A 23,605-nucleotide genomic window follows, 5' to 3' on the forward strand; every position below is an offset into this window, starting at 1 on the left:
GGACAGGCTGGATCAAAGGGCTGAGGCCAGCTCTGTGAGGTTCAACAAGGCCAAGAACTGGGTCCTGCACTTGGATCACAAAACCCAGGCACATCTCCAGCCTGCAGGGTGTCCAGTAGAAAAGCACCTGTGGCTGCTGGCGAGCACCAGCTGAGAGCAAGAGCACAACCAGACACCATCACCTGAGAGCACAACCCACACCACCCAGCTTCTGATCTGCCTGAGGTATAAGAACTGAAACAGCACCCTCAGCATCCTCAGAGCCCAGCTGATCCCTCTCACATGCTCTTTATTTCATGCCTTAAGCACTGATTGTTCTCAGCCTCGCTGAATGCTTGCTTTCCTAAAGAAAGCCATAGTTAAGAAAAATGTTACAGTTTTCTATTCAAAATGCTTTATTGCAAGCATCCTGACCAACTCTAATGGCATTTTTTTTAAACTGATTGCCTTGTACTTGAAGAGTTTAGCAATTATAAAGCTAAATACTCAAGATATACCAAACAGATAGCATTTTACAGGAAAGATTTAATCCATTTTCTTTCATGTCAGGGCGTAATAATTACAAAAGAGAGGACAAGCATGGCATTTTTGCAAATACATTTGCTAACAAAGTTGCTCACAAATGCTAACAAAGACCTAATGTACTGGTCTCTCATTTGAATCCTTTAACAAGATAACAGAGAAACGCCATCCTGAGCGAAATTTTTCATTCACCTAAAAGCAAACTAAATTCTTCCCAACAAGAGAAACAAAATAAGGAATGACCTAAAACCCTCCTTGAACTGAAAAGCTTGGTATTTTTCCAGAAACTTTTTTTTTTCCATTGTCTTTTGCATTCCAGAAGGAGAAGCCACTCCCACAGTCCTGAGTAATGCACTCCATGGTGAGGCACTGAACCAAGAGGAGTGTTTTGTTTGGAATCAGTCCAATAATAAACTGCACCTGTCTGTTTTACACCCTGCCTTGCAGCTCTGGTGCATTGTCTCATTCTTCCCAGTGACCTGTTATGCCCATCTCCCGTGACACAGTTTTTAATTACTCCTGCAAAAGACATCCCTCATGGCTCAGGAAAAAGGGAATGTCCACTGGACAGGAGACAACTAAGGCAGCAAAAATAAAAATCCCATCAGGCAGCAGGAACCAAAAGATCAACTCAATAACAAACCAAGTGTTCTCCTTCTGACATTCAATAATATAATACCATGCTCATTTTTTAGAAAGAAAAATTGCAAAGTCACTTTGAAGTTTTCATGTTTGAACATGTTTGGAACCTCAAGTGACCTCCATGATGGAAAAAGGCCCAAGACAAAGGAATTGCATTTCAGACTGTTCTGCACTGCTACCTAGAAGTTCAGAAAATTTATTTTTTGCACAAGTGACTGCTGCAAAAATGCTGCATATTTAATGACAATTACCAGTTTGCCATCAATATTTCTCCTTGTAGCATTTCAAATTATTCAGTGGAAATAATGAAGCTGTCATCTAAAATACTATACATATCGTAAAATTTTACGTCCCACTTAAATCTCAGAAAAGAATGACAATAAACTTTGATTAAATACTTGCCTGTAACAGAGTGAGATGTCAACAGACAGCAGTAAATTCAGAGGGATTCCTATTGACTGCATGCCAGTTTGCTGAGAGCAACTGCATGCTGAGAAACTGTGCTGGCAGGATCCTGGCCTGGACATCTCATCAACTAAGGAAAATGCTACATTTAAACACAATAACAATCAAATTACAATAGGAGAAATTTCTTACAACCCTCCTGAATATCTTCATCTCATCACGACATCACAGATTGTTTTTTATTTTTTTCCCACATTGCACAGCCAGCTTTAGAGAATAAAGCATCCAAGACTTGCCATGCTCAGTCATCTCCACAGATGAATGCCACACTCCACTGAAATCCTGGCTCCTGGCTGACTTTGCTTAATGCCAGTCAACAGGTAAGAACAGCAGAGAAGAGAGGTGTCAGTTTGTCAGGGAAAGCAGTGGGGTATGGAATAAATTTAATTGCACTGGTCCATCACTATTACCAGAGCCCCGCGGAGAGGAAGAAGATGCAAAAGAGATGAAGAGGAAGGGAGGTCGAGAGTGTGAAAGAAGGTGAAACTGTAAAATAGAACAAGCCACTCATGACAAACAAGAGGAAACAAACACAAATAAACCTAGACATTCCTTGAGGGGGGAAAAAAAACCAAAAGAGATGAGACAATCCTTAAGATTTTGAGTCAAAAGATTTGGTCAAATGCCACTACAAAAACATTTCTAATCACATAATGCACAATGAAGAAAAAGGGAATAACAATGCAGGGAGTATAAGGAAAAAGTGAAGGCAAAAAGTACAAAAAAGGAACAGAGGCAACGATAATGAATATCGGAAGCAATGTATGTCTGGAAAAATGTTACAAAATCTCACCCAAGTCCCTGCATAATTGGCCACAATCCTGTCCCTTACCTATGTCCAAGTGATCATTACAGAGGTTATGAGAAAAAGAGGATGCCAAGTATAGAAAAAAAAGCAGTATCTGTTTTCCTTCTCTATACATCCTCTACTGCAATTTGGACTGTTTATCCACAATTCTTTTCTCTCTTTATGCAAATGCACCTAAGAAAACTCATTTGTGAGTCCAAGGAAGCCCAGCACAGGAGAGGCACGTCAGTGAGCAGATGCCAGGCCTGCAGAGAAGGTCCCAGAACACCTCAGTGCAGCACCTCCACACTCAAGGTTAGAACAACCAACACACCTGCAGGAGGTTACCCACAGAGACATCAGCTCTGCTGTGTCTCCTACCCCACACAAGAAAGACAAGTTGTTCCTTAACAAAGGAATTTGCTGCACCTTCACCTGCTGAGCTTGGGCACAGAAGCAGAATTAGTTCTACCTCGTGGCTGTTTGCACAATCCCTCCTGAATGGAAGAGAAATTGCTCAAGTGGCAGCTGAAAGTAAACAAGGGTTGACTGCATCCCCAGAGAAAAGCAGGGAAATTCAGGCTGCTGTTCCTAATAATTAACATAGCGCAGCAATCTGAAAACTTAAAGTATAAGAACATAACATAATCCATATTAGTGTTCTGCAGGTTTCTTTTTTTCCTCTATTTCTTTTCAATTTTTTCCTTATTTTCTCTCCATTATCCCACTTCCTTGTAAATGAGGGAATCTACACAGGTGGGTTGATCAAGACTGATTGCAATTAAGATTTATTGTTGAAATTGCTGCTATGGTGTAATTGAAACAGGTGTCCCTCTATTTCTTTCTCTGCACTGCTTTGCTCCAAATGCTAAACAACACAAAATATTGTAGAAACCAATCACACAAATAATTTCAATGTATTAAAATATTATAAAATGTAGATGTATTTTGAAAACTTTGAGGAAAAAATGTAAGTGGACTTGTTCACTCCAATAGTGTACAGAATCCATTTCAGCTTACATCATTGTACAGGGGAGAATAATTTTAGTGGAAGAATTCAGGTATTTTAGTTAAAAAAAAAAAAAAAAAAGAAGGTAGCATGTTATACCCAAGGCATCACACCTGTGAATTTCCAAATATTTTATTTTTGACAACTTGAGGTGCCATCTCCAATGTCAAAACTTGAAAAATACTATAAGGGGCTTATTACAAAGGGAAAACTAATTGTGCTCTTACACAGCCACTGACCCCCAAAAAGAAAGCATTTGTGTTCAGACATGGAAAAATGCAAAGCTTTTGTACCTTCTGGTTTGATTATTACGATTTTTCTTCAGATTATGCTACTCTTAATAATGACATGCCTTGTTCATTTCCTCATAAGCACAAGAAATCTATCCCTGATTGTTATCCACATTATATAAATTGGCAATTTGCAATATATTGGGAATAGCAGGCCCTTTTTCTCTTGTAGCCCCGGAAACCACCCCAAAAGTGAGTTGGCATTAACATAGGACACTGAAAATTTGTAAACAATAGTGCAGCAGATGAGGTTGATCTAAGTTGGCAAAAGTCTTGTTTTCAGATACAGTGAATGCTAATGATAATAAATAATTGGAAATACCATCTGGACTCTTTAAAAAACCTCTTTCTCCAAGTCTGCAATTGAATCTCTACAAAAAAGAGGATCAATGCAAAAGAAAATGAAAACAGTAAATTAAAATTAGATTTATGCCAACTACTTAAAACTAAGAGCTCATTTAGAAGCAGTTAACACAAAAATGTGTTCTAGTTCAGCTGCAGAGTCTGGCTTAAGCTCATAAAGCAACTATGAGAGCTCCCACTATCCATCAGGAAACGTTCAGAATCTGCAGGACCAAATACTAGGCTATTTTTTATTTTTATTATTACTACTATCTTTTTCAATTTTGTCTCTAATTGATCCACAAATCTCAGAAGTGAGCTTTTAAAAATTGCAATAAAGAAAATACACCCAGTACCACAGATGATCCTCAGTCAAGCGTCTAGATGAATGTCTGAGATCTGTTCTTGACCAAAACAATACAAATAGCAAGCCATGACCTTTGGTTCTTGAGGAGAACTTCCCTGTACACCCAGGTTTAGCCAAGTAGCAACTGTGCATGTGAAGTGCATTAGACATTTTTCAGCTGGGTTAAGTTGCTTCTGGCTAATGTACCATGACCTCTGCTTGAACCATTTTTACATAATAAAGCTGTGAATTTTAGACAGAGTATTTAATTTCCACTGTGTTTTGCATACTTCATTTAGTACTTAAAATGGGGATAAATCAAATACAGGAAACACAATATTAACAATATTTTCTGTGTGCTTCCACTTTGCCTATGAGGTGGAACTTTAATTACATCATTAATAACAATGTCAGCATTTTCAGTCAGTAGTGCATCATTCCTCTAGTGCCATTTAAACTGCATTTGGTCTCTAAACTGCTCCACCCTCTGGAACTGGTTCACCGATTATATTGGAACAGCAGCCTCATCCTGCTTACATCTCAGCTACCATGGCATCAACAGAAGAAGTTAAAGGTAGGAATCACTTATCGTGACCTAAAATTGTTTATTTAGAAAAGTTTCTTGATATTTTCTCTCTCCAGAAAGTTTCTATAGATTTCAAGGTGACAGTCGCTTTCAGGAAGAAAACAAAACAAAACAACAACAAAAAAATCCATTAATGTTTTTCCCAATTATTCAGCATCCAACTGTTTTAAACACATTAAAAAATACGGGGTGTGTGCACCAATAGCTGCTCGGTTTTCCCAAATTGAGTGACAGAGCTGAAACCTGAGGAATGCATAAAAAAATGTCAAAAAAAGGTCATTGCCAATGCTTTGGTAGTGCCCTCATGGTGCAGCCAGAACTCACAGAAGAAGAGAGGGAGATGACAGAGGTCAACAAAAAGGAATGTAAGGGAAGAAAACCCAGGAGAAGGAACTGACTTTGTTGTCAAAATTTCACCAACCTGGGGCTGTCTCAGAGAGGCTGAAGCACCATGTGTTGAGGTGGGAGCTCAAACAATTGATGTTTGCTGGGTTCAGTGCCAGCAGCTGCCCTCCCACACTGACCTGGTCCTTATTTGCTCCAAAGTAGGGGAAAAAAAAAAATATTAACCCCAAAGGGTCCAGATTGATACCAACCAGTCATCCCCAAACAGATTTTCCAGCTCCTGTTGGAGAGCTGCTATTTTAACTTTGCTACCAGATTAAAGAAAAATAGAGAATCAGTAAATGGAATCAGATGAGCGCACCTCACCCCATTTTTAATCACCCTGAAGTGTCAAAGCTGTCAAGAGACATTTGGACATGCTTTTCACATATAAGAATAGAAACACAAAAAGCAAAGAATAGCTGGCTAAAATTTGGTTTTCTACCACTAAATTTCTTTGTGTGAAAAAAGCAATAACCTCACTGCAACTTAGAAAATATTTTTGTTCTGATTATTCAGCTATTAAAATAGGAAAGTGTCGTTTCATGACAATTGCTTTCGGCAGGAGATATTTTACACTTATATTTGCAAGGAATAGGAATATAAGGAAGAACAATATTAAAACCTTCAGCGTTAATCTGTATTTTCAAAGCTAAGCACATTTTGACAAACTTTCTAATAGACACTGTTCAAAATTCATAACATATATGTGCATGATTACATTATTCTAATTTATTTTCTCTCCCCTCATGCACAGCAATAAAATTTTACCTTTGAACTTATATTTATTACAACTTTCACTCTATGAAGGGCATGCAGGCACAGAAATATAATAAAGCTCTGCTAATTCCATACATTATTGAAATCCTAACGGTGCAAATGGTATCTTACTGTCTTCATGCATACTTAAAATTTCAATCCAAAACCTATTCCCTTAAAAGGGATGGTTAACCAACAGTATGTGTTTTTCATACATTTGTAACATGCTGCAGCAGAATTATATCTTACATATTCAGGAAAAATTATGTAATACTAGTGTTTGTTTAGGTGTTGTAAGCAAAAACTTGATAGATGCTAAATAATTGAGAGCTCCATCCATCAGACTCCTAAGCACTATAAAAATGCAGAGGGAAAATGCTAGAGAATAGCCTTTGCACACCCGTGGGCTGCTGCAAATTGTGTCTAATTCTAGCAGTGAAAACCCCTCTGACTTCCCCAAACTCTGAAGTGTACAACTGTGCAGGATCACTTCGAACTTAACGAAGTACAAAAGGAATTTAGACCAGGAGGATCAGGGGTCACCCATAAAACAGTAACACCTGTCCAAGGAAAACATCAGGGCTAACACACAAGAGAATTTTAGGGCATCTCTTAACTTGGTGGATAGAGCAGCAACTGATCCAGCAATCCAGGTGAGGGAGGAGCTCCTGCAGTCAAGCAGATGACAAAGTGTAAAAGTTGACTCAAACTGCAGGTGCAATATTGGCAGAGCTCCTCTCTCCTCGCAAAGGTCACTGCGCACATTAGCTCCAGCTCCATTGATTAGCAGCTGAGATAGCAGCGCCCGCACACTCCGGAGCCAGCAGCAAAAGAGACAAGGGGGTGACTTTCTGCATACCGTGTCCTCATCACATTCCTGGTAATTGTTCAGTCACAGATAAGGCACAAATAGGGAAAAAGCAGCAGAACAGAGTCCTCTGAAAACATTAACAGAAACAACAACCTTTACGTTTGGCACTGAGGAATCAAAAATGATAGCTATTATTATGGCTGTAATTACATGGCTGGGACTCAGAAGAATTACATTTTGCTTCCCTGGAAACACAGCCACGTGTTTGACATCTAAACCCATAGGAACAGGTTGCCCCAGCACGGCCAGTTTGCAGAGTGCCTGCAGGACCTGAAGACATGCTGCCAGAAATGGTGCAAAGGGCTCCCAAAATCATGGGGTCCCCCTGAAGGCAGGCAGTGCCAGCTCTCAATTTCGGATCAAATTTAAGCTACTGAGCCATTCTGTGCCACAGCAAACCCAAAAAAGACAAGCCAAACCTCACTTTTGCAAAGAGCAGTGCAGGGAGCAGCTCACTACAGCAAACTACAATGGTGTGTCTCTCCTACATGAAAATTTCAATATCAGCTATCCCAGCCACTGAGGCAGAATTCAACAAAATCTTCAGAAACGGCATCTCAACCATGTCTGGTTTGGAGAGGAATACTCACTTTCAAAAAGTAAGGAGAAAGGTTTTTCTCTGATACCAGATAAGCAGAGGAAAATTTTTACCTGGTCTCAAGCAGTTAGTTGGAACCTATTCCATTATGGACTTTAAGTCACCTCACTGGCAACACAACCTCCCAACATATTGAAAACCAGCAGGAAATGTTGAATTAATACATATATGCTAACAAGCACTCCTACAGCCATGAATGTTTAATCCAGTTTTTCACTAGCTGACACAGTCCCCCATGGCTGCTCTGTGGTTTTGAAGCTTTGAGACAAGGGAAGAACTAGAAGGCAAGGGCTGTAGAGCAGGGAACCACAGAAAAATCAGAGGGAAAAGTCTCTGGAGAAAGCCTGGAGCAGAACACTCACAGCAAAAGAGGAAAGGCAGAAATGTTAACAACTGGAGTGGGATGGAGGAGGGAGAGAAGGGCAGGAAAGTGAGGACCCAGGAAGTCAGCCCCTCTCTTCAGTAGTTGTGGGGCTACATCTGGATGACGTGTACAATATTTGCCAGCAATATATAGGATTTTAACACTTGTGTGCTGTGTATACAAAGAGATGCAAACAGAATGAGTTTTCAGACAGTGCAATACTGGCTGACTGCACAGGGTAACTTATTACACACTGGAAAAAAGGAAGTTCTACACACCTGTGGGGTCTTACCAATACATCTTAATGTTCTGGACCATGACAAATGATTGGATAACAACTCTTACTCCCCTTGTCATCATCCATCTTCTTAGGAGGCTTATTTCTTCAAATCCTGATGATGAACCTCTGCAGTCACTTATCTGAGCAGTGAAAATTTATTGCCTTTACTAGAAAATGAAATTCTCTTCCAGGAGAACTGCACTGGACACAAAAGGGCAAATTTCCACCCTAGAGTATATGGACGCGTTTTCTTTCTCCTTAGTGGAAACTATATACATTTATCCAATGTCAGGATTTAGACCAAAGGGTATCTCCTGTGTTAATAAGAATGGCTAATTTCCAATTAAATAAGCTTACAGATCATCAAGATGCCCTAATGAGAAAAAAAAAGATAAGGCCACATACTAATCCTGCTTTCACTGCACATATTTAATAGGGCTGCCAAGGCAAAGTCTCCAAAATACTTACTAATTACACTGGACTGCCTCCAGCTGCTGTCACTGCCAGGGAATGGGCAAACTTTGCAACAAACCAACCTACCAAGAGTTCAGAGATGATATCATTATTTTGGGAAAGCCTTGAAGGGGTCAAGAAACAAGAAAATAAAGTAGTTCATGGCTGATTTGGACAGAAAATAGTCTGTGGACTTCATAAGCAGCTGCAGAAAGATATTTTGGCACAGCTGGGAGCAGCTCCCAAACTGGCAAGGTGCAAAAGTGCGGAGTAGATACTCCACAGCATCATGCTGGAATTAAACAAACACTGTCCCCAGCAGTTACAGTATCTGTAGTGCAGACTGGAGTGTAAAAAGAAGAAAAGCCATAGGCAGAAGTCTATAAACTCTGCTGAAATAATCCAAAATATCATCTTATTTGTGTGTTCAGTGGCAAAATATGGTACCCCAAGGGTGGTTGTTCCCAACAGAGGGAGAGCCCAAACACCAAAGGACGACTGGAAGACCTGAAGGCACATCACTAAGAAAATCAAGGTCCCACTTCTGTCAGTCAATAATGAGAACTAGCAAATCTGTGCAGGTGGCATGTGACCCTCACAAGAAACACTACCAGGAGCAGTCTCCACAGCCTTCTCCTCAAGCTGCAGTTGAGCCATTAACAGCTTGAGTCAGGAACCTCCACTCCAGCTTTTCAGTGCAAGAAGGGTTGGGAGAACTGCAGGTGCCCAGAGTGACACCATAAATATTGATCACAGTGTTCATTCCACTTCATTAGCCATGGAGCACACAATGGTTCTCAAGGGAGAGGAAAAGGCAGGACTAATTTTAATCACATTGCCATACTAAAATGCAAACCTTGTGGAATATTATTTCAATTACTGCTGCTTATTCATGCCAATTTCAGCCTATTAAAAAAAAAAAAAGTGTTTCTGGACAGTCAAAACTCTGAGCTGCCAGAAAGGCACATCCACACTACATGAATCAGCCCTGTGTAATGATACCCAAGAGAGCTCTGCAACCAGCAAAAAGCAGTTTTTCAGCCCAGTACCTTACCCTGAGCCCCTCAGAAACGCAGGTCATTAACCAGCACTGCTGCAGCTGTGGTGTTTCTGAGCCACAAACTGGTGTCTGGCAATGAAGGGGCCCTATAAACTCAGCACCTTATTCAGACTGACTTGCTGTGGTGGCCACTCTGCCACTGCCCTTCTCAGCTGGGCAGGGTGAGAGATTGTCACGGATTATCATGGAAGGTTCGTGAGGTGAGTTAAGGGCAGGGAGGGATCACACACCAGTTACAGGCAAAACAGACTCCACTCAGGGAGATCAATTTAATTACCAGGATAATAAGAAATAAACCCAAATCTTAAAACACTTTCCCTCCCCTCCAGGCTTCACTTTAATCCTGATTTTCTCTTCCTCCCCTGTAGCTCACTTGCTACCAAAACCTTGACACTCAAAGCCAATACACCTACATAGTACATAAATCCTAAACCATTTAACCTTCAAAAATGTATGTCTGGGAACCCTGCCAGAGAATATTTGAAAAGGATTACAGTAAATGTATTAGTTGTCACTTAAAATTAAAATATGGATTTCAATTGAAACTCTGTATAAGGGGGACTTTTCCCCCCAAAATCCGTTAGTTAGCAACCATGCTGAACGAAGGGGAAATTGTACAGTCAGCTCAGACTACACAGGGCAAGCTGATATATTTTGAAAGCTACATTTTTATCTACTGAAATAAAACATTTTACTTTTTTATTTTTCTACTTTAATCAGAATATAACCTCATTAAATGACAGTGTGTGAAAAGAACATATAAACTAGAAAGAAAATATAAAAACTTTCTGAATAATTTAATGTTTATTGCTTTTAGACTTTGATATTCTGGTCTTTACTACTTAAATGCAGTTTAAATGTATTACTTGCCACGGCCTTTACGTTAAACCCAGTAAGTCTGCAATTTGTGATAAAACTCCTTATCTCCCTTTTTCTGAACCTCTGCAGAGATCCAAGGTTAATTTGCAGATAATATTACTTCATGAAATAATTATCTTAGTCTACAGTACTTAAAATAGCTAAATTCCAGAAAGATAGTTTAGCAAATGAAGCTGTTAGGGCAGCAGATGAGGCTGCTCCCACAGGCACACACATCCCCACCTGGCAGCACCTTCAGTGGGGGGCAGAGTCTGGGTACCCCACAGGTCTGGAGCAGCCACTCGCACGGGAATTCAGGACAAGGATGCTCCATGAAAGTCAGGGATGCAGCCCCATCCAACCTCCCACTCCAAGCCCCCACATGCCAATGGCAGGGCAGCCTCTGCCTTCCTCTTCACAACACCAGCACTTGATGAAAAATTACTCTTTCCAGCCATTCTTTCTCATCCTGCTAATTTTTCAAGCATCCTCCTATTAAACTACACAAATACATCCATTTAGTAAACATCCCATTAACCAGGTCAGCATACAGTGTTCACAACTTATTATGGAGCAGCACCAAATCAGTCACAGAAGCAATTATGCAATTTTAGAGCAGACAACTCACTTTAATCTTCATATGGGGCCGGGGATGTACATGCCAATGTTCATTCACAGGACTCATTCATTTCCATGTATTGTATTCCATTTGTTTCACCCTCACTTACATGGCACTCGTGTCTTTTGATTTGTAAGTTTTGTAGGCTGTCAGAAATTATGAGCTCAGTGCTCCACCCTTCATGTCAGGGATTTTTTAATTTAATTTAAGGGTATTTATACACTTCCAGTGCCTGAGGGCAGTAGGAAAAGTTGGGCTAGATATTTAGAATCAAGAGACAAACTGTTACTTTATAAAGCCTTACCCTAAAAAGCATTTAAAAAAAAAAAAAGAAAAAAAAAATACCGAACAACAAACATTAAAGAAGTGAAGATCTTTCCAGAACTATTTAAAATAGGTGGTTGGAGGGAAGAGAAATCAGAGCTAAGAATCTGGCATGCTACAGTTACAACACAAGGGAAAAAAATGCCTGTTAAAATCCCAGCTTTATTCAAAGACATGCATTTATTGAAGCGTCTTGGGAAAATGGGATGCCATATAATATTAACAAACAAGAACATGCTCTGTCAACCACATGCAGCACCACAGACATTTTGAAGACCTAAATAAATAATGTATTAGAAAACCTAGCCTAGGCTGAATTAATTCAGACTCCAATGATATAAATGAACAGCAGTAGTGGAATTATTTCCCTGGGACTTTAGTCATATATAGAATTAAAAGTTAAGGCCTTAAGATACTTATTGATAGGCAAGAAAGTGCAATCCTTAGATCTATGCATGCCCAGGGAGCACTCTGCCCAACTTAGAGTCTCATAGTTTCCAAGAGAGTTACCAAACCACTCAGCTTTATTTGCAAACACCATGAAACAGAACAAAACACCCTCTCGGCTCTAGTCCCCTTTGACACAGCAGCAAGTGTTCAACAAACACTGCTGACTTGGTATTAAACTTGGGAAATCTGCTGAAACCAGGCCAGGGGAGTGATGGGAATTCTGCCTGTGGCAACAAAATGTGGAATTTGAACTTACAGGATCTTGGCTTTTACAATATACTATGGGCAGCCAAGGTCCAACTCCTCCCTGCTTCCAGCAGCTATGAAGCCTTTTCTACAGAACTGCCCAACACTAAAGGTTTGAATGGAAACAACCCCCAGATCAGGGACAGACCTAGGTACAGCACCAGAGGAGATGTGAAAGGGGCCAGGTGAACCTCACACCATCTGGAACTGACTTTGTCCCTTCAGCAAAGTGCCCTGGGCTCACCCAGACCCATTCCCTGCTCACTTGCTAACGGCAGAGAAGGATTCTCCCTCCTTTCAGAAAAGTCACTTTACAACCATCTCACTCCAGATGCAGTGCCTGAATCCCCATGGACAGCACTGGCCACAAGACCAACCCAAGAACTTTGTGGGATTATTTTTTCCTTCTCAGTAATATGAAAGGAAAAAGCAGTGTTGTGCTACTGCTACTGTGTGCTACTGCCCCAGCCCAAGGGGGTGTGTTGGCTCATTTCTACCAGTTTTTTCTCTTTCTGGTCTTGATAATTACGAGGTCAATGTGAGGGTTAATTGGTAACAACGCCATCAAGCAACTGATGGCAAAATATAAACCTCGGCTGTCAGAAAGGAGCTGGGCAAATTCATGCTTACAGTCCATGTCTCCATAGGAATTTTTTAATAAAGCATCTATTTTAAGAACCATGACAAAAGGTGACTCTAAAATTATACAGTAGGGGAAGACCAGCTTCAAATTGTAAAATGCATCCCAACAACCCAGGATGATTCCGTTTCTAAGGAAACTCCACCTCATATATATATATATATATATATGTATATGTTCTCTCCACAAACTTGGCTCTGACATTTGCAAGCTGCCTAAAGATACAAACTGAACAAGCTGTTTATTTAGAAGAGGACCATGAAATATCTTATCCTGTTACTTGTTTAACTCTCCTAGACAAAGGCAGTACCTAATTTGAGGCAATTACAGCCGTACTTCATGCAGACAGAAAGAAAAACACCATACAATGGAATTTTAAATTGTTCTCAATCTCCTCACAGAGCTAATCTTTCTCAACTCACTAATTCACATTCACTTCAGCACTTCACAACAGCTCCCATTTATTAAAAATGAGATTCAATCCACAGATAAACAATTCAATAATGTAATCTACACTTAAAAAAAAAAACTTGGCTTCAAAGTTTTGGGGGGAATTAGGAGTTTTCCCTCTTTACAGCTGTTCTTAGCATCACTTCTTGTCACAACTTCAGAGTTGAGGTTGTGTGATCAAGGTGCCCTGACTTGTGTTTCCACACGAGGCAGGACGTGTGTGAGGACTGAATTCTGTCCCACAGAACTCACTGAATTCAGTGGGAAATCTGCCAACAAGGGAATGCTGAAGAGCATTTAGGAGCCACATCTTACAGCTGTTTTCCCTTTCTCCAACTTCTCTACTACTTCATCACGTGTTTTTCTCTTTCCATTATTACCACCTAACTAATCTCAAACTGCTGCCTAATGAAGAGTGCTGGCATTACAATACTTAATTAGAATTAAGAGGAAGATTTACTTTAGAAACCTGACCAACCAATATGCCCCAGAGTCAATCTCAGTAGTGCAGAACTACCCCAAAATTTCCACGTTCCAAATTCTTAATTAAAAGTTTGTCAAAACTTCTTATTTTGTGGCAGGAGCCTTCCCCTCCAGCATTCATTAACCTCAAAACAAGTGACTAAATTGTTTTTAAATCAGCTCTACTTCATAAACAGTTTGATAAAAAGAAACTCAAAGAAAGTACAAGACTTATCTTTCATTTCCACTCAACAGCCTTCAGAACTACTGTACAAAGGTGGCTCTCGCAATCACTCCTGTCCAGCACCGAAGGAGTTTCAGCTACAGAAAAAGCTTTCTGTAGGGCCACCCAGCAGGGAAGGATTAAATTACACAAAAAAACCCTGCTTTTTTCCCTGCACTGAAGGGCTGTGGTCAGAGATCAATGTGAGAAGCTGTCTATTGAAGTTACTGGAATTGTTCCCTTATTTAAGCCTCGGGAGAAGGTTGGTGCTGACACCCAGAGCAGGGCACAGAACCAGACCCAGGGTGCAGTCCTACCCGAGGAACAGGAGCACTGAGACCTCCTGGCTGCTCCAACCCTTCCTCCTACCCTGCCTCCTCCACATCCCTCTCTCCCTCACCCCAATCCCTCCTGCAGACTGAGCTGCAGGGCAGCCCCTTGCCCCACACCCCGCTTCTTGCAGATATTCACTATCAATCTCCTGTCTGCAGAATCAGGTTTAGTTTATTTCTACTTCATACAGACCTTAACTGCCTTATTTTGAAACATTTTTTCCTTCCATGAGTCATATCATGGGATTTGCACTCCATCCCACTAAACCTCATACACAGAATGCAATAAAATACAGCCAGTCATTTCTTCACCCTAATGACCTCCTGTTTAATTTAAGCCTTTTATACTGTCCTGACTATTTCTCTTAGGAAAAAAAAGTCTTGGCTAAAATAATTTTGAAATGTGAATTGTGCAATTTTCTCTCTGAAAAATATCATATGTGCCAAATACTATTTTCTGGTTTGATTCAGCCTGGCTACCTAAGAAAATCAGAATTTGCCATTGTACACTTTATCCATTAGCTGAACACCAGAAAATTTTGAAGCATTTTATTAATGTAAGCCAAATGCCTTGGAGACTCCACTGGGGATGACAAGGATAAAAAGCTGACATAAAGTATCCCCATTACTCATATTCCCCAAGGAGCTGTGAGTTTTAAATTCTCAAATCATGGTCAAGGAGTATGGTCTGCTATCCATCACACCTAGATATGAGAAACCCTTCTGCAAAAAAAACAGGAAATCCTTAATCCCCTTTGGAACCCACTTAATCCAAGAAAACAGAACCCTTATGGATGAGATGAATTCTCACTGTCACAACTTCTACCTGCTACTCCTGGTACCTTCAGCCACATTTGGGTGACAGATGCAGAATTTTGTCCTTAGTAATACTTTTCAAGCAGATCCTTCCAACCTCCTTCCTCTTTCACCCACTAAGTTAATTTTTGAACTTGCCATCAAGCTACATTTTTAACACCATTCTACAACAATCTTATTTTGCTCACATCTTTTTCTGAATCAGAGTTCCCTAAGAGCTCTCTCCGAAAGGAATATGAACTACACCTGTATGTGAAGTTCTCCTTAGTTTAAAGAAAACAGCCAAGCAGGTATTTTATGCTTCATTTCACTGAGAAAACAGGAATTCCTGCTGGTACTTACAGGTATTTTAATAGTTTTGTACTGAAACAACTTGGGGTATTTTTCTACAACAGGGACAAAAACAAATAAAACTATTATACAATTTCTTTTCCTTAAAAATTAGCTGTAAATACTTCAGCAATTACAAAATACAATAGAAGAACCTTATTTCATTCTCATAATCAAAAGGTTAGAGAGCATCAAACTCAATAAAGGCTCCCGAGACAATAAAAGCAGCTTATTATAAAAAAGTTTTAAACGACATATATATATGCACTAGCCTGGTATATAAATGCTAATCCTTCCATGAAGTTTCTTCAAAGCACTTGCACCAAAGTAACAGACCTACAGGTCACACACACCCCCCTGCTCTTTAGGTAACCTTTACCACAAGCTCAGATCAACGTAGGTCAAACTTATTCCTTAACATTTAAAAAAGAAAGGGCAATACAGATCTTGCCATATTAACTGATGTTTATATTTTTCTTAATGTTATAGCCTTCATTTCTGAAAGGGCTACCTCGACCCTTTGCTCCTAACCTACAAGTGTTTGAAGCTCAGGTTAATTTTTTAAAAACATCAGGACATGTTGCTCCCTCTCACTGCGCAAAGTGGGAGATGGGTATTTGAAAATCCAGCTCCTCTCTGCAGAAACAGCCATAGGGAAGAAGCAGCCTTTGCCCTCACCATTTTAGCAATGCTCTGAAGTCTTGTAAAACATCTCTTGGAGACAGAGGGTATCAAAAAGGAGCACTAGATACTGAAAAGAATCATGGTTTTGCATAGCAATTCATATGAGGGCATTCTGCACTGACCACAAGCTCACACTTAGCTGGCAACAAAAAAATGTAAGTTCACAGGTGGCTGTAATACCTTATAGTAACAGCACAGGAAGGATGAAAGCTGGCTTTATTCCTGATAAACCCCACTACATCTCCATCAGCCAAATATGAGGAGCTAAAATTACCACTGGATACCAACTGTAGCTGCCTTCTGGGTGACTGACACAAGACACACCACCAGCATTTGAAAAAGCACAGCCACAGCTTAGCTGGAAATCATGCAACATATTTGCATCCAAAGATAAAGAAAATAAATCAGAGTATGCTTGAGTTTAACCTCACAATTCCAGCCCAAAACCTTCCACCTGTCCAGCATTAGCTAACTCAGCCTGTACTTTAGAGAAATATTCCTGACTGCAAGACAGTTATTTACACACACATAGCTACTACAAGAATCATTTATAGACTTTTCCATTCCTGTTTTCCTTGGCTGGTGGGCCACATGCTTGCTATAATCTTGAATAAAGTAAAACTGTTAAAGTGTGACTAAGCAGAGAAAGCTCTAACTTTCCAGCAGCTTACCTTAAAATTAACCTGAAGCTGATCTGCTTCTTTTGCAGACATCAATTTCAGCAGAGGATTCAAAGACAGTAAATTCTCCCGAACATGGCAGTGTCTGTCCTCACATTGTTTATGCACCAGTCCTAGAGCAGGGCACAATCTGCATTTTCAGTTTTTGAATGCTTCCAGCAGGAGACATCAAATATTTGGCATGGTACCAGCTGCTGGAAGATAAGGCTTGATGGAAGCAACTAAATCCACTCCACCTGGCTCGTTAACAACCAGCCTGCTCAAAGAGAACATCAACCTTTATGACTACAAGAAACACAGGTCCCAAATCTACTGAACTACTCACACATCATGCTTCAGGATTCCTCAAACGCTCATAATACTCAGCCCTGCTACTACACTGCAATATCCTTCCTCCTCCATGGCTGCTAAATGAGCAATATGGATCTTACCTAATTGCTAGAAACCTCTGCATGTTGTCTTTTACAATCTGCATTTCTAAAAGTCAGGAAAACACACTGGTTTGGGATCAGCAGTTCCAGTGACAAGGTATGGTGAGATACACTCAGGAACTAAGAGAAAGAACTTATTTCAAACTTATTTTCAATAAGCTGAACAGGGTACATCTTTTCTCTGAGAAGCATAAACAGAATCTGCAAATTAACCTTATATCATCAATCCACTGCAAAATGAAAAATCATGGACTCTACCCAGGGAAGAGCTTGGCTTTGCTGAGATTGGACTCTAAGAGGTCTTTTCCTACCGAAGTGATTCTATGACTTCTATTAAAACAGGACTGGTCAGGTGGCTGCTTCTCTCATGCCCTGAAGCAGGAAGAAAAGCAGCTGCCCTGTGCCCCTGCAGCCCCCTCCTCCTGCAGGATTCAGGCTCAGCGGGTGGGGATGCTCCTGCCCCTTGGGATGCTCTGCACAGAGCAGAGCAGATCACAGACACTCTTGGGGAGCACAGGACACACTGGCACTGGCCTGGAAGCACAGACAGACAGCTGAGCACAGCACTGTTGATATTCTACCCCCAAAGAGTCTCCAGCTCCTCCAAGTGCAGAGCTTCACTGTCAACCCCTGGCAGAATGTAATACTGGATCTTAAACTAACACTGCTTTGATTACCTTACTTCCCTTTACTCCTCGCTTCAATTCCAACAGGATTTCAGTGTCTGGTCTGGCAATTGAGTTGTGTGAATAATGGATTTCTGTTTGGGCACTGAACCAAAAAAAGAAAAAAGAGGGAAAAAAAAAAAAAGGGAAAGGGAAAAAGAAGAAAAAACTCATGTTTAAAATAGAATTGAAGGGAGACTGGGGGAGGATTTAGGAAAAAAATAATTTCAATGTAAGGCAAAATTTTTTTTAATCTGAAAGGAATATTTTGCTTTTGCTAACAGCCTCTTTTAAAAATATTTTGAATTCTTGATTTTGTTTAAGACTAGTTAATTTACCAAAAAGAAAAACCAAAACATTAATCATTTAATCTAAAAATGCTGAAAGAAAATGTTTTGTCTCTGAAATACTATTCCCCAGTTTTACAAATATAACTGCCAGATGGAACAGAAACTCAGAAACAGATGTATTTCAACCCAGACATACTTTTTCAGTGAACTTATTAACACTGAAAAACAAAAATCCTCTTATCTTCTTGGCAAGCACCACGTTCTAGATTCCAGCTGCCTAGAACCAAAGAGATGACACAGGAAAATAAACCAGAAGTGCTGTGCTGAAGTTCCTCTCAGCAGCACCGCCAGAACCCCTCCGGCTGCAGTTTTATTCCTGAGCTGCCCCTTTGGCAGATGGACCATAGCAGGGAGGTTCACCCCCCTCAGCTGTGAGTCCTGAGAGCTGCCAGGTGCTATTCATTTATCAGCTGAGCCTGGGGAGGATGCACAGACACCCCCAGGGTGCCTCAGAGCTCCAGGTGAGGCAGGAGTGCTGAGGATGGAGGGTTTGTGACAGGTCCCAGGACCAGTCCTTTGGGTGCTACAGGGGAGAGCCAGCAGCATCCTGGGCCCCTCTGGACTCTGCTCCTCTGGCTCAGCACCTGCATCTCCCTGGCACTGCCTGAAGTGTGTACAAGGAACAGAGGGATTATTCAGCACCGTTATAAATACTGTCCTTAAAATGAAGACACCATTTATAACAAGTTTGGATTGTTTGCCCAAGCAAACTCTTGGCATCCCTGCCCACAGCAAAGGGGATTGGAATGAGATGATCTTTACAGTCCCTCCCAATTCAAACCATTCTCTATGAATTCTAACTCCCACAAACCAAAGAAATCCTGACACCCAAGCTGAAAGTACAGGGAGGCAAATACTCAGCAGCTTTTAATCTGTCTGGCTTAGATTTGTTAACCAGGAGTAGAATAGAAGAGCCTGAATACAGCAAAATCACATGACCTTCGCATTAATCCCTGTTGTTGATCTAATAATTTTCTGATTAAAACAAGTAAGTCTTTGGGTATGACTTATTTCATATATTTGATTACTTAGATATCATGCTGTTCACTGTCTCAGAGAAATCCTCTCTGCTACTAATAGTTCTGGTAGGAATCTGAACAAGCAAAAGCAAATTAATAAATGATGACATGGGAATTCCAGCAAAATAGACTGATGACTTGTGGGTAGGATTCTGATTAATAACATTTTACAACCTACTCAAGAGCACTGCTAATAGGCAAGAATTCGCTTATGGCACCATCAGAAATATTTATTAAATGCTTGGAAAATGAATTGTTACTTTTATGAGTCATACTTGTTATTTCATGAGTTTATTGTCATAGTTGTTTTTACGTTTGCGTTCTCAGGTTGTACTCCTTACCATAATGACTGCTCTGCACAAGCTGCACAACAGGCATTTCTAAAAACAAGGTCTGGTTCGACATTTGCTTTGTTTCAATCTCATTTTCTATTATCAATGCAGCCTAAAACAGATATGGGAAAATGACAATAAAACAAGTGACCAAATCCAAATCCCTCCATCAGACTGAACCCAACATGTTTATATATTTTGTAGCACCTAAATCAAACAACTGTGAAATTACCTCTGAAGGACAAGTACTCCTGTCTGGACTGAAGTTCTGCGTGCTGATCCTGAGTCAAGCCCTGCTGTCTGAACGTCCCCTGACTCACCACACTCAAAGTGCTTGTACCACTTACAAAGACAAAAGAAGCAAAAGATTATTTTGGTCACTCTCTTCAAAAAATGAAACACAATACCCTCTGGCTACTGCACAACTACATTTGAAAACAAAAAAGTTTTCACCACGTTCATGTTTTGTGAACTGGAAAGTTTTCATGGAGCTCCTTTAATCTGGTCAATGCACAGTAATGTTTGTCAGTGCTAATCAAGGCTGCCCAAATCAAATGTCAGACACTTGCAGCTATCTGCCCAAGAACACATTACTAACTAGTAATTATTCAATTCCTTGTTGAACAACCAAAAATAACCACTCTGAGAAAAATCACAAATAATTCCTGAGGTATCTGCAAATATAAAAAAAAGAGCTTTCAAATAAATTCTTTTATCTGAATTATAGATCAATGTAGCCAATGACATGCACAATCCAATTTTTAGTACAATCATCAATTTTCCTATACTGTTCTTTTGGCTTCACAGACTTTCCCAAATATATCCATTGACCTTCACCAGCTAAATAAAAGACGCCATCCTAAAAAATTTATTTAGAAGAAGCATACAAAATAACTCTATTCTAAGTATTACTTGACATTGTGTTTCTACACAGTATTTAATTTAATTTGACTTATTACACTACTGCCTTTTGTTGATATAGAAGAGAAGCACTCAAGGGATATGGACCAGACACTAAGAGTATCTTGCACATGTTCAGTAACTTATTAACAGAGATTAGAGACACTCCTAGGTGGGAGCAGACACCTAATAATGACAAAGTAATGAGATTACTATTGTCTTCTCATTACTCCTCATCTGTGCTAAAGTACTGCAAATCACAAATTACAGACTCCAGCTACTACATAAAACCCTGCTGTCCATAGTATGTGCTCTGTGGAATCACTTCACTATTACAAATTAACCTATTTAAGAAGCAAAAAGCCATTTCTGTCCCTCTAGGCTGAGCACAAGTGTTACATGACTGAACTTCATGCAAGCCCTTACACAGAGATGTTGTTTTGACAGAGAAGCCTTCAGAGAAGCCCCACAAATCAGAGCTTGACCCAGCTGTGACTTGCTCCCAAGTTGCCCAAGCTCCAGCTCAGGCCAGCAGCAGTTTGTTACCTGGGCCAGTGTAACAATCTCACCAGAAATGATGGCTCTTTACCACGGAAAGAAAGGACACCACAAGGGAGTCAAAGATGAGGCTTCAGACGGTGAAAGAGGTTCTTAGCCCATGCACCCCGCTCACCTCTCTCACGGCATGGGCTGGCACCATGGACAGTACATGGGAGAAGGAAAATGTGGTGACCAAAAGCTCCTTTTTGGCAAGTGAAAAAACAGACTTCACACGGAAAAGGCCTCCTGTGTCTGAGCCATGGAGGTCCCAGTGTTACACAGCCAAGCACAGGCGCCAAAGGACACGGGTTCAGCCACTGAGGATGCAGAAGGGAGGGAAGGACAAGAAGCCCGATGGCAAACTCTTCTGCAGCACAGGTGACACCAACAACACAGAAGCTGCTTGCGAAGAGAAGCGAGCACACTGCAGCAACACAAGGAGAGCACCACATCACAAAGTTTGGCATTTACATGAAAATGAAGGCATCTTTCTGGCAGGGATGCAGAGACAACCCAAAGTACCCTAATCAACACACTCCAGGCCCAAATGAACTGTTAAGATGATGATATACTGGATTTGGCATTTAACAGGGTCCAAAAAAAATGGTTTTTTCATCCCTTCAGGCATACTGAGCAATAATGCCAAGCATGGATGACAGAATGACTGGATAAATCACTGGATTTTAGAGCTGAATTCTACAAAAGACGCTTAAGTAAATGAAAATAGCAGCACACAATACAGCTTTCAGCAGGGCCATTGCTTGCACAGAATACTTAGTATGTGTACAATGCTAAGCATGGACAAAGGCCTTATGCTATTTCACCTGTAAATGACACATCTCAGTTTAACATAACTCCCTTCTGACCTGCTACTGCCAACTAACCAGCTACCCCAGGTAAAACACATTAAGAAAAGCTGACACTTTCTCCAATTTCTATCCAAAAAAAAAAACAGACTACTTTTTGGAAAGGAAATCTAGGTAAAAGAACATTACATAAGGATATAAATAAGATTATGAACAAAGCAACTACATTAGTGAATTGAGAGAAGAAACAATTTGACTCTTTTTCCAACTTCAACTGTAAGGACTCTTTCAGACCTCTCATGCTCAATCAAGACTTCAGAAAGTCTCCAGAGTAGTATTAAGCAGTGATTCTAACCTGCCTGGTAACCTGGATATTTCCTGGTGAAACCTTCTCAGTTTTAAGTGGACACTGATCACATCTAGGAACAATGCTTGCCGCAGGCTGGCAGGCTGGGAAGACTGTCCCACCACATTTTTTTTGTAATTAGAACATGCAGAGAATAACTGAAATGAAAATTGTATTGTGAGACTTCCATTACCTTGTTAATGACAATTGAGTGAAAAGGAGACACTTCAAAGGCCCAGCTTCTAAAGGATCAGAGCCACAGAGAACAGTTTGATCAGAGATCAGTGAGCATCTGCCATGGAACACACTTTCTGTCCCCAGCACAAGTTGGGGCACAGAGATGGATGCTGGCACAGCTTCAAGAGTGTGAAGTACGTGGTGCTCCTCAGCAATGCCAGCCTCCATCTGCACACATCCTGCTGGCCTGGACCTACAGTAATCATCACACATCAGCAGAGACCACTCAGGCAAAATTCAGAGTGAGCTCTTTGCTCTCCTCAACATTCTAGCTGTGTCATTTTGTAACAGTTGAAGATTGCTTTTATTCCCCCCATTCTCACAAACTGACAAGAAAACCACATAGATTTAAATACATTTCAAGAGAATCCATGCTCTTCAGACAAAGCAGCCATTATTTCTTTCTGCCAGGTTCCAGTGCCTCATGAACAATCCACTATATTAACCACTTACCAATTAACCACTTGTTACCACCCTGAAATTGTTTCCTGTGATTGGTCTCACCACCAGGTAAAAGAGGAATTCTCCATTTCAGATACAATATCAGGCTCTAAAGTTGCACAGTTTTGCACTTTTGAGATAATAGCACAGTCTTGCTGTGACTAAGGACTGCAAAATTGTGCTCCATGTAATTGAATCTAAAGATCTGACAACAGTGACCTTATCAAGAAATGAAACTTTTGGCTAAGGTTCAAACCATACACAAGAAATAACACTTGCTGGCTGTTTGTAAACGTCACATAAAAATGTACTTATTCATTATTAGCAACCTGTACACTGAACACTCTGCAGGTCTCAAACTGCTGCCAAGGGAAGGATTACTCAGTACAACCATTTCATTTACATCTTAGTCCTGTATTAATTTTGGCAGCACAACCGAGCATCCCTGCTCATGACTGTAACAGTGTTATCCCAGTGAGAGAATTATTCAGACCACAGGCTAAAACCAGAGGATAGAAGTAGTTCTGGGAGCTGGATTGATATTCTGAATGCCTATAGTGCTGCTGACCTCAGTGAGAGCCCTGATTTAGTACAAATATCCCACTTTTGTGGTAATAAGGCCAGAAATTACAAAACAGAACCTGCACTGGTGAGCCATCCCCTTTT

At 40.5% G+C, this 23,605-nt stretch overlaps 1 protein-coding gene across 1 annotated transcript in view; it reads right to left on the reverse strand.

Moving 5' to 3' along the window:
• The window catches only part of THSD7B (thrombospondin type 1 domain containing 7B), a 242,827-nt gene that overhangs the window by 139,106 nt on the left and 80,116 nt on the right, over window positions 1–23,605 (reverse strand). The window lies entirely within an intron of this gene.

The sequence above is a fragment of the Pyrgilauda ruficollis genome, unplaced genomic scaffold, assembly GCF_017590135.1.
Source record: "Pyrgilauda ruficollis isolate IOZ18807 unplaced genomic scaffold, ASM1759013v1 scaffold3, whole genome shotgun sequence".
Lineage (NCBI taxonomy): Eukaryota > Metazoa > Chordata > Aves > Passeriformes > Passeridae > Pyrgilauda > Pyrgilauda ruficollis.